The sequence below is a fragment of the Moschus berezovskii genome, chromosome 2 (assembly GCF_049115385.1).
Source record: "Moschus berezovskii isolate FMDL1 chromosome 2, NW_MosBer_1.0, whole genome shotgun sequence".
NCBI classification, from domain to species: Eukaryota; Metazoa; Chordata; class Mammalia; order Artiodactyla; family Moschidae; genus Moschus; species Moschus berezovskii.
The window spans coordinates 7,364,993-7,377,560 of NC_142461.1; positions in this window are offsets into that span (position 1 = coordinate 7,364,993).

Here is a 12,568-nt window from a genome sequence, read left to right on the forward strand (position 1 = left end):
GTGATAACTGTTGGAGAGGAATGACTTCTGGATGATTCCCGCTTTTAGAGGGCATTTCAGCTCAAGTCCTGGGCTTGATGATCAGACCAGAACCACCTCCAGGCCTGCGCTTCACATCTCATCGCTCCTCTCCTGGGATTTCGTCCTTCTTTGCCCCGTCTTGCCACACCCCTAGGCAGGGAGGCTGGGTAACCCAGGCTGCCTTTGCTTCCTGGTCTTTCACTCTGTGAAGTCAGTATAATTATCTTTTTTCAGTTGAGGAAGCTAACAGGAGACAAGGTGGGGCCGGGGAGGAACTTCCCTGGCAGTATAGTGGTATAAAACTCCACACTTCCACTGCAGCGGGCACAGATTCCATCCCTGAGCAGGAAATTAAGACCACATGCCTCACAATGTGACTGAAAGAAAAGAAAAGAGAGAATTCAAGGGATTTCACCAAGACCCACAGGTTAAAGCAGGGCAGACATTGTCTTTTGTTCTTGCTCATGCTCTGTTTGGGGAATCCCCTGTTTTCCATGTCTTGGTTAGAGGCAGAGCCTGTCTCACAATATAGATACTTGCTTTCCCAGTCTCCCTTGCAGTGAGGGTGAGGACCTGTGACCTAAGCTTCACCAATCACACGCCCCTTTTCCAGGGTTAGACCGCAGGCTGGAACCACACAGGAGCAGGGACCACAGAGAACTCTCCCTGGTGACAGTGGCGGCCCGAGAGTGGCATGGACCAGTGCCCAGCCACCATGCAGTGTTCCAAAAGGAGTGGCTCCTCAGTTGGAAGTGATGCCTGGAACCTGGGGTTTAAACCCTCAGCATCATGGGAGTCTTGAAAGTGACTGAGGTCCTCAGGGCTGGACTATGAATTGTAATCTCTTTTTAAATATTTATTTTTGTTTTTATTTACTTATTGGACTGTGTCAGGTCTTACCTGCCACATGCAGGATCTTTAGTTGTGCAATGTGAACTCTTAGTTGCAGCACGTGGGATCTAATACCCTGATCAGGGATCAAACCAGGGCCCCCTGCATTGGGAGTGTGGAGTCTTAGTCACCGGACCACCAGGGAAGGCCCTGAACTGTTATCTTTCAATGGGCCACATAATTTTGGGTAATGAGCCTTTTAGTGTCAAACTCAACAGACTGAGAATCAGAGTATACGTTCCCCCCAAATTTTTTGGATTACCTAAGTGCCCCAAAATCACCGTGGATGCTGATTGCAGCCATGAAATTAAAAGACGCTTACTCCTTGGAAGGAAAGTTATGACCAACCTAGATGGCATATTAAAAAGCAGAGACATTACTTTGCCAACAAAGGATCTGTCTAGTCAAGGCTATGGTTTTTCCAGTGGTCATGTATGGATGTGAGAGTTGGACTGTGAAGAAAGCTGATCACCGAAGAATTGATGCTTTTGAACTGTGGTGCTGGAGAAGACTCTTGAGAGTCCCTTGGACTGCAAGGAGATCCAACCAGTCCATTCTAAAGGAGATCGATCCTGGGTGTTCATTGGAAGGACTGATGCTAAAGCTGAAACTCCAATACTTTGGCCACCTCATGCGACGAGTTGACTCACTGGAAAAGAGTCTGATGCTAGGAAAGTTTGGGGGTGGGAGGAGACGGGGACGACAGAGAATGAGATGGCTGGATGGCATCACCGACTCGATGGACATGAGTTTGAGTGAATTCCGGGAGTTGGTGATGGACAGGGAGGCCTGGCATGCTGTGATTCATGGGGTCGCAAAGAGTCGGACACGACTGAGCGACTGGACTGAACTGTACTGAACTATCCTAAAAAGGTCCCAAGACATTACCCCTATCTGACAGATGAGAACACCATCGAGAGGTAAGCCCATTTCTAGTTAGTGACAACATCAGCATGGAAATGGGAATGTTGACGTCTTTCTAGGGTGATTACGCAATATTACCGCTGCTTCTGGTAATCGAACGTCCTAATTACTTGTTCTTGTGATTAAGACTCTGTGCTTCCACTGCAGGGGACATGGGTTCGATACCTGGTTGGGGAACTGAGATCCCACATGCTGTGCAGTGCAGTCAAAAACAGAAAAAAGTATACCCTACGTTTGAAAACAAAACAAAACAACAACAACAAAAAAAACAAAACGGAAAATAAAAGGTGAAAACTTAAATATTTAAAAAATTGAAGAGCATAGTCAAAGCTGCTGTGTTTGGATGTTCAGGCTGTAGATCACTCAACACAGGGGAAGAGTTTACATAGACTATAATGTAGATGGTGGCCTCCGGATTTGTTCAGTGTGCAAACTGAACCATCATGTGTGGTAGCTCTCAGTATAATAGGTAATTAATAACCTATTAAATCAATGAATTAATTGGATATTTTATAAAAAGAGACCAGAAAGCAATTAAAGATGTCTTCAGATTTTATGATTGCAAGGGCCTTTGGGGATTATCTAGTTCAAATTCCTCATTTTTCAGATGAGGAAACTGAAATCCAGAGAGAGAAAGAGACATGCCTCCTCCCAGGCAGAAATGGGACAAGAATCGTGTCTTTGGTTCTTTGCTGATTGCCCTTCCTGTTGATGAAGAATTTTTTTGTTGGTAAGAGCTAATCTTAAACCATAGAGAAGGAGGGTTTATAGCTCCTTTGCTTCTTTTAATCTTTGTCAGGAGCAAACTCAGGATGGCTATGCAGAAATTTGTTTAGTTCTGAGTCTTTGCAAGTTTTCTCACAATTCCTGTTGAGCAACACCCTCAAAAACATTTTTGTTTTCTTCTGCTTTTACTTGATACTAGCTGGCAAGCTGTGTGGTTTAGTAATACCCTCAATCAGGTTGCTAGCTTGGTAGTAATCTGAGAACAGTATCTCTGAAGGCCAGCTGAATGCCTTTGAAGTTTGCTATGGAGAGCTGACAAACTGCTGCAAATTACAATTCAGAATCAAACAGGCAGAGCCTAGTGGGGCCTATGGGAGGCTGCAGGAAAGCTGATATTAGGCAGGCAGTAAATGCTTGGGCTTCAAATTAATAGCTGGCTATGCATTGCCAATTCATTTTCTCTATCCTCCACTGCCAGAAATCAGTCTGTAAATGGATAGGCTGGAAACAATATGCCACTAGGTGCCATAGGGGTGGCAGAAAGGCGAATTGGTCACTATCAGTGGGATAGACATGAGGAATTCAGAAGGTGGAAAAAGTCCTGAGGGCTGGTGCCTTGGGCAGGGGACTGTGTGCAGGAATTCAATCTGAGCCACGGTGAGAACACTGGGTAGGCCTGAAGCAGAGGAGGTAGAAAAGATGAGATGGGGAATGCAGGGGAAATGACAAGCTCAAAGGCTTAGAGAAAGAAACGCACAAGATATGTTTGGGAAATGAAATATGGATCCATCTAACTGGGATAGTGAGAAGTTGTGAAAGGAAGCTTGGTCTAGCTTGGTAGGTTCTTAACCTCCAAACTATGGGGCTTTAACTTTCAGTTCAGTTCAGTCTCTCAGTTGTGTCCGACTCTTTGAGACCCCATGGACTGCAGCACGCCAGGCCTCCCTGTCCATCACCAACTCCCAGAGTTTACTCAAACTCATGTCCATTAAGTCGGTGATGCCATCCAGCCATGTCATCCTCTGTCGACCCCTTCTCCTCCTGCCTTCAGTCTTTCCCAGTATCAGGGTCTTTTCCAATGAGTCAGTTCTTTGCATCAGGTGGCCAAAGTATTGGAGTTTCAGCTTCAGCATCAGTCCTTCCAATAAATGTTCAAGACTGATTTCCTTCAGGATGGACTGGTTGGATCTCCCTGCAGTCCAAAGGACTCTCAAGAGTCTTCTCCAACACCACAGTTCAAAAGCATCAATTCTTCGGCACTCAGCCTTCTTTATAGTCCAATTCTCACATCCATACATGAGTACTGGAAAAACCATGACTAGATGGACCTTTGTTGGCAAAGTAATGTCTCTACTTTTTAATATGCTGTCTAGGTTGGTCATAGCTTTTCTTCCAAGGGGCAAGCGTTTTTTAATTTCACGGCTGCAGTCACCATCTGCAGTGATTTTGGAGCCCCCCAAAATAACTTTACACTGAAGATAATGGAGACCTATGAAAGGCTGGCTTGGTGGGTAAAGGTTCTGCCTGCATTGTAGAGGACACGGAGACACAGTTTCGATCACTGTTTCGGGAAGATCCCCTGGAGGAGGGCATGACAGCCCTCTCCACTGTTCTTGCCTGGAAAATCCCATGGGCAGAGGAGCCTGCCAGGCTACAGTCCATGGGGTCACAAAGAGTCAGACATGACTGAGCACACAGCACATGGGAAAGGTTTCTAAGATGTAGGCAGCATTGATAAGTAACTTCCACGTAGTCTTTGAGTCTTCTACCTAAATAGAGGTAGAAGAGTGAGAAGGGATGTTCAGTGACCAAGAGGGTAGCCTGTGCTGGTCATTTGCCTATTGCTTTCAGTCCTTATCTGCCCTTCTGTGCTCTGCTATATATCAGTGAGAGAGAACTTATATTTTCCAGATTCCCGAGCTAGCTGGTTTCTGTTTAGGCTTTGTCAACGTAAGGCACTGAAAGATGAAAGGAAGAGAGAATTGACTACCTTTCTGACTCTGGTTCCTTGTGGCGTCAGCGACAGCAGAACAGCTGAGGAGACAGTGTTGGTAATGGCAACAGCATTGTCTCTAGCAACAATGGCAGCAGTGAATCAGGTGGTGGCTGCGGACAAGAAAGCAACAACCTGAAAGTGTAGGCTCCCAGACTCCTGCTCAGACCATGGGGCTCCAACAGCCAACAGGTGCCTTAGGGATACTGTGTCCCTGGGTTTTAGGTAACACTTTGGCTCCTCTAGCCCAGAGTGGTGATGGTTTCCTGAAGTTAATAATCTTTGAGAAATCACCCCTTTCCTCTTTTGCCCCTTCGTCTCTTCTAATACTCTTGTAGCCAGTTGCCTTATTAATTGATTCTGCTTGAAATGCTTAAAACTGATGTTCTTTCTTTTCATTAGATCCTGAACCAAGAACTTCCAGATGTTCAAGCTGGATTTAGAAAAGACAGAGGAACCAGAGATCATATTGGCAACATCCACCGGATTATAGAAAAAGTAAGAGAATTCCAGAAAAACATCTACTTCTGCTTCATTAACTATGCTAAAACCTTTGACTGTGTGGATCACAACAAACTGGAAAATTCTTAATGAGATGGCAATACCAGACTAACTTACCTGCCTCCTGTATGGAGAAACCTATATGCAGAGAAACTTTATGCAGGTCAGGAAGCAACAGTTAGAAATGGACATGAAACAACAGACTGGTTCAAAATTGGGAAAGCAGTACGTGAAGGCTTTAATGACATCCTGTATTGTCGCCCTGCTTATTTAACTTCAATGCAAAATATATTATGTGAAATGCCAGGCTGAATGAAGCACAAGCTGGAATCAAGATTGCTGGGGGAAATATCAATAACCTCAGATATGCAGATGACATCACCCTTATGGAAGAAAGCAAGGAGGAACTAAAGAGCCTTTTGAAGGTGAAAGAGGAGATTGAAAAATCTGGCTTAAAACTCAACATTCAGAAAACTATGATCATGGCATATGGTCCCTTCACTTCATGGCAAATGGAAGGGAAAAAGGGGAAGCAGATTTTATTTTCTTGGGCTCCAAAATCACTGCAGATGGTGACTGCAGCCATAAAATTAAAAGATATTTGCTCGTTGCAAGAAAAGCTATGACCAACCTAGACAACACATTAAATAGCAGAGACGTTACTTTGCCAACAAAGTCCCTCTAGTCAAAGATTTGTTTTTTCCAGTAATCATGTAATGGATGTGATAGCTGGGCCATAAAGAAGGCTGAGAGGCAACAAATTGATGCTTTTGAACTGTGGTGTTGGAGAAGACTCTTGAGAGTCCCTTGGACTGCAAGGAGATTCAACCAGTCCATCCTAAAGGAAATCAGTCCTAAATATTCATTGGAAGGACTGATGCTGAAGCGGAAATGCCAATACTTTGGCCACCTGATGTGAAGAACCGATTCATTAGAAAAGACCCTGATTCTGGGAAAGATTGAAGGCAGGAAGAGAAGGGGACGACAGAGGAGACAAGATGGTTGGATGGCACCACCGACTCAATGGACATGAGTTTGAGCAAGCTCCGGGAGATGGTGATGGACAGGGAAGCCTGGTGTGCTGCAGTCCTTGGGGTCGCAAAGAGTTGGACACAACTGAGAGACTGAACAACAACATATAGCACCTAGTATACTTTATTTACTTGGTTTCTAGGACACTACACAGCTCAAAACATTTCCTTAGTGATGATTTGTATATTGTGTTTTATTTTTTCTTTCTTTGTTTTGGTCTTACTGAACCATGTCTTATAACATCAGCTTTATTGTGTTATTGTGTTAAGCAGGTCCAGGGTTGCACAGAGTCCTTTGAGGAATATAGCTTAGAGCAACTGCAGTGTCAGTTGCAAAACCAACACTCCACATAGAGCGAGATCTTAGTGAAAATTTCAGTTTCCCTTGAATACCTACCTAATCATATAAGCAAGATTTTCTTGCCAACATTAGATATATTAGGTTCACAATCTCTTAGCTACTTCATTGTGGTTAAAATTTTGTCTATATTTTGATCACCTCAAACTTAAAAATTTTGTGCATCAAAGAACACAGTGAACAGAGAGAAAAAGCAACCTATGGAATGGGAGAAATTATATGTCTGATAAAGGATTAATATCGAGGATAAATAAAGAATTCTTAAACAGACAAAAGCCCCTAAATATTCTGATAATAAATAGGCAAAAGACTTCACTAAACATTTCACTGAAGGTGACATTCAAGTGGCCAGCAAGCACATGAAAAGATGCTCAACATCACTAGTCACCAGGTTTGTCCTTTATAATTATGGATATCTATTATTTGTTTTGATGCAAGTTGGATTAGTCGTGTTGAATAGAAATTATGTGATTATTAATTAAGCGGTTAGATTTTGGGAATAGAAGGCTTGGAAATATGATATCATCAAAATGAATACAGGGAATCCTACAATTGTTGCAGAGAAATGCAAATCAAAACCACAATGACATATCACCTCATGTCCATTAGAAAGGCTACTAAAAACCCAGAAATTAAGATGGTTTGGTGAGGATATGGTGAAATAGGAACACTTGTGCACTGTTGTCAAGATTGTGCAATGGTGTAACCACTTTGGAAAACAGTATGGAAGATCCTCAAAAAATTAAAAATAGAACCGAATGTGTATATCCTAGATAACCGAAAGCAGAGTCTCAAAGATATACATGCATACAACCATATTTATAGTAGCATTATTCACAATTGCCAAGAGGTAAAGCACCCCAAATGTCTGTCAACAGATGAGTAAGATATAGGAGGAAGAAATAAAGGATAAAGAAAATATATACATACAATGGAATATTATTTAGCCTTAAAAGAAATCTTGTCACACGCTACAACATGGGTGAAAGTTGAGGATGTTATGCTAAATGAAGTAAACCAATCACAAAAAGATAAATATTGTATGATTTCACATATGTGAAGTATATTCATGGGGTACCAGGGGCTGGTAAGCAGGGCAAAAGGTGAGAGCATTGTTAAATGAGTATAGGGCTTCAGATTTACAAGCTGAAAAAGTTCTGGAAATCTGTTTCACAGCAATGTGAATATACTTAACATGACTAAACTGTACACTTAAAGATGGTTAAGATAGAAAGTCTTCTGTTAGGTGTTTTTCCTGCACACACAAAAAGAGCCTCCATTTTGCTCATTTCAAGGATTTTGTGGGGGAGTCACTAATTCAATCTTTACTCAAATGTAATCTTGAACTTTCATCGAGGCTTTTGAGTTCCTCTTCACTTTCTGCCATAATGGTGGTGTCATCTGCATATCTGAGGTTATTGATATTTCTCCCAGCAATCTTGATTCCAGCTTGTGCTTCTTCCAGCCCAGCGTTCCTCATGATGTACTCTGCATATAAGTTAAATAAGCAAGGTGACAATATACAACCTTGACGTACACCTTTTCCTATTTGGAACCAGTCTGTTGTTCCATGTCCAGTTCTAACTGTTGCTTCCTGACCTGCATACAGGTTTCTCAAGAGGCAGGTCAGGTGGTCTGGTATTCCCATCTCTTTCAGAATTTTCCACAGTTTATTGTGGTCCACACAGTCAAAGGTTTTGGCACAGTCAATAATATGCCAGAAATAGATGTTTTTCTGGAACTCTCTTGCTTTCTCCATGATCCACCGGATGTTGGCAATTTGATCTCTGGTTCCTCTGCCTTTTCTAAAACCTGCTTGAACATCTGGAAGTTCACGGTTCACATATTGCTGAAGCCTGGCTTGGAGAATTTTGAGCATGACTTTACTAGCGTGTGAGATGAGTGCAATTGTGCGGTAGTTTGAGCATTCTTTGGCATTGCCTTTCTTTGGGATTGGAATGAAAACTGACCTTTTCCAGTCCTGTGGCCATTGCTGAGTTTTCCAAATTTACTGGCATATTGAGTGCAGCACTTTCACAGCATTATCTTTCAGGAAAGTGAAAGAGGAGAGTGAAAAGGTTGGCTTGAAGTTCAACATTCAGAAAACAAAGATCATGGCATCTGGTCCCATCGCTTCATGGGAAATAGATGGGGAAACAGTGGAAACAGTGTCAGACTTTATTTTTTTGGGCTCCAAAATCACTGTGGATGCTGATTGCAGCCATGAAATTAAAAGACACTTGCTCCTTGGAAGGAAAGTTATGACCAACCTAGATAGTATATTAAAAAGCAGAGACGTTACTTTGCCAACAAAGGTCCGTCTAGTCAAGGCTATGGTTTTTCCAGTGGTCATGTATGGATGTGAGAGTTGGACTGTGAAGAAAGCTGATTGCCGAAGAATTGATGCTTTTGAACTGTGGTGCTGGAGAAGAATCTTGAGAGTCCCTTGGACTGCAAGGAGATCCTACCAGTCCATTCTAAAGGAGATCGATCCTGGGTGTTCATTGGAAGGACTGATGCTAAAGCTGAAACTCCAATATTTTGGCCACCCCATGCGACGAGTTGACTCACTGGAAAAGACTCTGATGCTGGGAAGGATTGGGGGCAGGAGGAGAAGGGGACGACAGAGAATGAGATGGCTGGATGGCATCACCGACTCAATGGACATGAGTTTGAGTGAACTCCGGGAGTTGGTGATGGACAGGGAGGCCTGGCGTGCTGTGATTCATGGGGTCGCAAAGAGTTGGTCATGACTGAGCGACTGAACTGAACTGAATCTTGAAATTAAATGTCTTGCTAATACTTCCTGTTACTAGATGGCCATGCTAAATTCCATCACAAACAGTATAAACCAGTAATCATTCAGTCGTGTCTGACTCTTTGTGACCCCATGAACCGCAGCATGCCAGGCCTCCCTGTCCATCACCAACTCCCGGAGTTTACCCAAACTCATGTCCATTGAGTTGGTGATGCCGTTCAACCATCTCATCTTCTGTTCCCTTCTCCTCCTGCTCTCAATCAACAAGGGTTTAGAGAGCTTCTTTCTGGTATGCATGGTGGGCATCTGTTAGGTTCTGGAGTTACAGAGCTGAGTAAACTAATTTTGTCCAGGAACTTGCAGGCTTACCCTGTAGTGCTGGCTGATTCTGTTAGAAGCAAATCGGTACAGGCCGTCACTGACACATTGCTGGAGGCCTGAATCACGTCCACTCCCTCTGCTGTGTTCAACTGCTGATAGAGTCCTGGGGGCTAAATAGAACTCTCACTGGTCAGTGTACCTGGATGACACTGTCTTCTAAAGCCCAACAAATTTAGGACAAGACTGACTTCTTCTAGAATGTTCTGAGTTCCTCCTATATCCATCAGGTAAGTTTGTTAAGAATGATTCTTTTCAAATATGTGACCAAGCTAATATTAAAGTGTGTTTTATGGCTCAAGTCAAATTACAGTATTATGCTTCTCATTATGTATTTAACAAAAGCAAATAGCTTCAAATGAGTCCAGTTTAACCCAAATAATGACTGATGTAAAACATGTGGAATTATTACGGGAAGCCACTTTCTTTCTTTCTACATGTTTTGCAGTGTCAGGTCCCAAGTCCTTATAGTTTTCAGCATTATCTGCATAATCAAGTCTCATAGCTGAACCAAGAAGCCAGTCAATTGTTACCTGGAGATCTTGAATCTGGAGAAAAACAGTTCCTGTCTGTGAGATATCTTTCGAAGAACTTAATCGAGTCACTGCTGTGAATGTTTCATGAAGTCTTTCTGTCTTCAGTCTTATCTGCTGGTATCTGATTTTCTGGTCTTCAAGCCAAACCATGGTTTCTAATTCTATTTCATCTTTGCACTGTAGCTGGCAGGGTTGCAGCGGTCCTGGCCCCCTGGGCTTCGGTCAGGAGGGGAGAGGGTAGGAGGAGTGGGAGATGCAGGCACCAGCAGCACGGTGAGAGCAGCCTGGGGGTTCTTTGGCCTTCGCGACTCCCGTGACCTTACTTCTGTTCCACTTAGTACCCACCGCCACGGTCACACCCTGGACCTTGTATCATCACCACACCCTCTCATCCTTCACAATTTCTGATTGACTGATCTATTTTTACCCGGTTGCTCCCACGACACACGTTCTTCTAACTGGTTACAACTGCCAAGATCCTGGCCTCTCTGCTGTCGCCCCTTCTCTTCACTTTCCTGTCCTAAGCTCCTTTCCTGCCCAGTAAAGGCCTAATGCCTTCACCACATCTGTACCAGTCACTCCTCTTGGGCTCCATGTCCTCTCACACCTGATGCTGTTGATATTTGTGCCATAACAAGGTCATTCTCTCTCTCTCTCAGCTGGGTCTTTGTTGCCTGGCAACCTTTCTGTATCTTCCTGATCAGCTTTCTCGTTCATACTTTAAACCTTCTTCATTCTCCTCGAGTGTCTTCTTCTACAGAACAGAAGGAGATACAGAACATTCTCGTTCTTCAGATTGGTTAAAATTGCTGAGTTCCTGGCCTGTGGTCTCCCTTTGTACTCACTTTGCTGTTCAGGGACATTAAGAGATGTCTGCCAACCCACAGCTGTATCGCAGAGGCTGCCGGAGCTCTGCCCACGTCACCTTGGATTCCTTTCATTGTCTGGGGGCACACCAGCACCCCCCCCCACCATGTGCCTTTACTGCCCACAGCCAGCACCTCTGACCCTCAGGCTGCCTGAGTCCCTCTCCCTGCACAGAGAAGCGCAGGTGGCCAGGAATTTCCACCCTCCCCACCTCCACCCACGAAGAGGGGCTCTTCACTTCTGACTGATGGGTTTGGGAGTACAAATAGCCCAGCAGCCCAGCAACCTTGCCCGTTGGCTGGAGTGACTCTGAGGTGAGAGCTTCCCTGGGCAGGTGGACAGCCCAAGTCAGGGTGCCCTTCATGGTATTTTGCTATCATGGCGTTCTTCCCTTCCTGCTCTCTCTTCCTACCGCCCTTCAGGTTATTCCTGAGAATATTCCTGCTTCCCGAAAGGTCACTGCCCAGGAATCCTCATCTCACCTGCATCTGGTTTTGCCTTCTCTCTGTCTGGAGAAGAAGTGCCTCCTTCCTTCAATATAATCCCAAGTATTCACCCTCCCTCTTCTTCCCTGAGGGGCGTAGGAAGTGGATGGGCCTCCGGGCTGGACAGCTGGTACTTGTCAAGTGGAATAAAATTGAAGCTTTGTCTTTCCCCAGATGCTCCAAGGACAAAGCTAATGGCAGAGATAAAGTGCCCGCTCCTGAGGTCAAGGAAAACGTTCCTGTCTGCACAGGCACAGGAAGGCTTCTTGGGGGTCACGTAGCAGGGGGCCGCACCCCACAGGCCTGTGTGGCGGAATCCCTCTTGGTAAAACTGCGCCACACGTGTTGGGGAGGGTCCTAGGATGGGTCAGATGTGAAAAAAGAAGTAATTGGCCAAAGGGAATCAAAGACCTGGAAGGACCGCCCTGCGTAAGAGATTTTCCTCACCTTTTCACTGTGCTCCTCCTCCTTAGGAGTGGCGCTCACAGCCTTTCTCTCTGCCTTGCTTCAGTCTTAAACGGTTTCTTTGTGTGCTCTCCCACTTGTTGTGCTGTGTCTCTGATAATAAACTTTGCACCTGTTGCTACAGTTGCTGCCTTCTTGAAACATTCTTGCTTTCAAATGGGGTGGGAGGGTGGCAAGAGCCAGGGCCACTTTAGTTCTAACTTCTAACCCTTGGTGGTCTAGCAGTTAGGTTTCCCTGTTTTCGTCCAGGCTGTTACTGCTCAGTCTCTAAGTCATGTCAGACTCTTTGCAACCCCATGGACTGTACTATACCAGTCTCCTCTGGCCTCCTCTATCTCCCTGAATTTGCTCAAAGGCACGCCCATTGAGTCGATGATGCTATTTAACCATCTCATCCTCTGCTGCTCCCTTCTCCTTTTGCCTTCCATCTTTCCCAGCATTAGGGTCTTTTCTAATGGGTTGGCTCTTCACAGCAGGTGGCCAAAGTATTGGAGCTTCAGTTTCAGCATCAGTCCTTCCAATGAATATTCAGTGTTAATTTCCTTTAGGATGGACTGGTTTGATCTCCTTCGGACTCTCCAAGGGACTCTCAGTACCACACTTTGAAAGCATCAATTCTTTGTCTCTCAGCCTT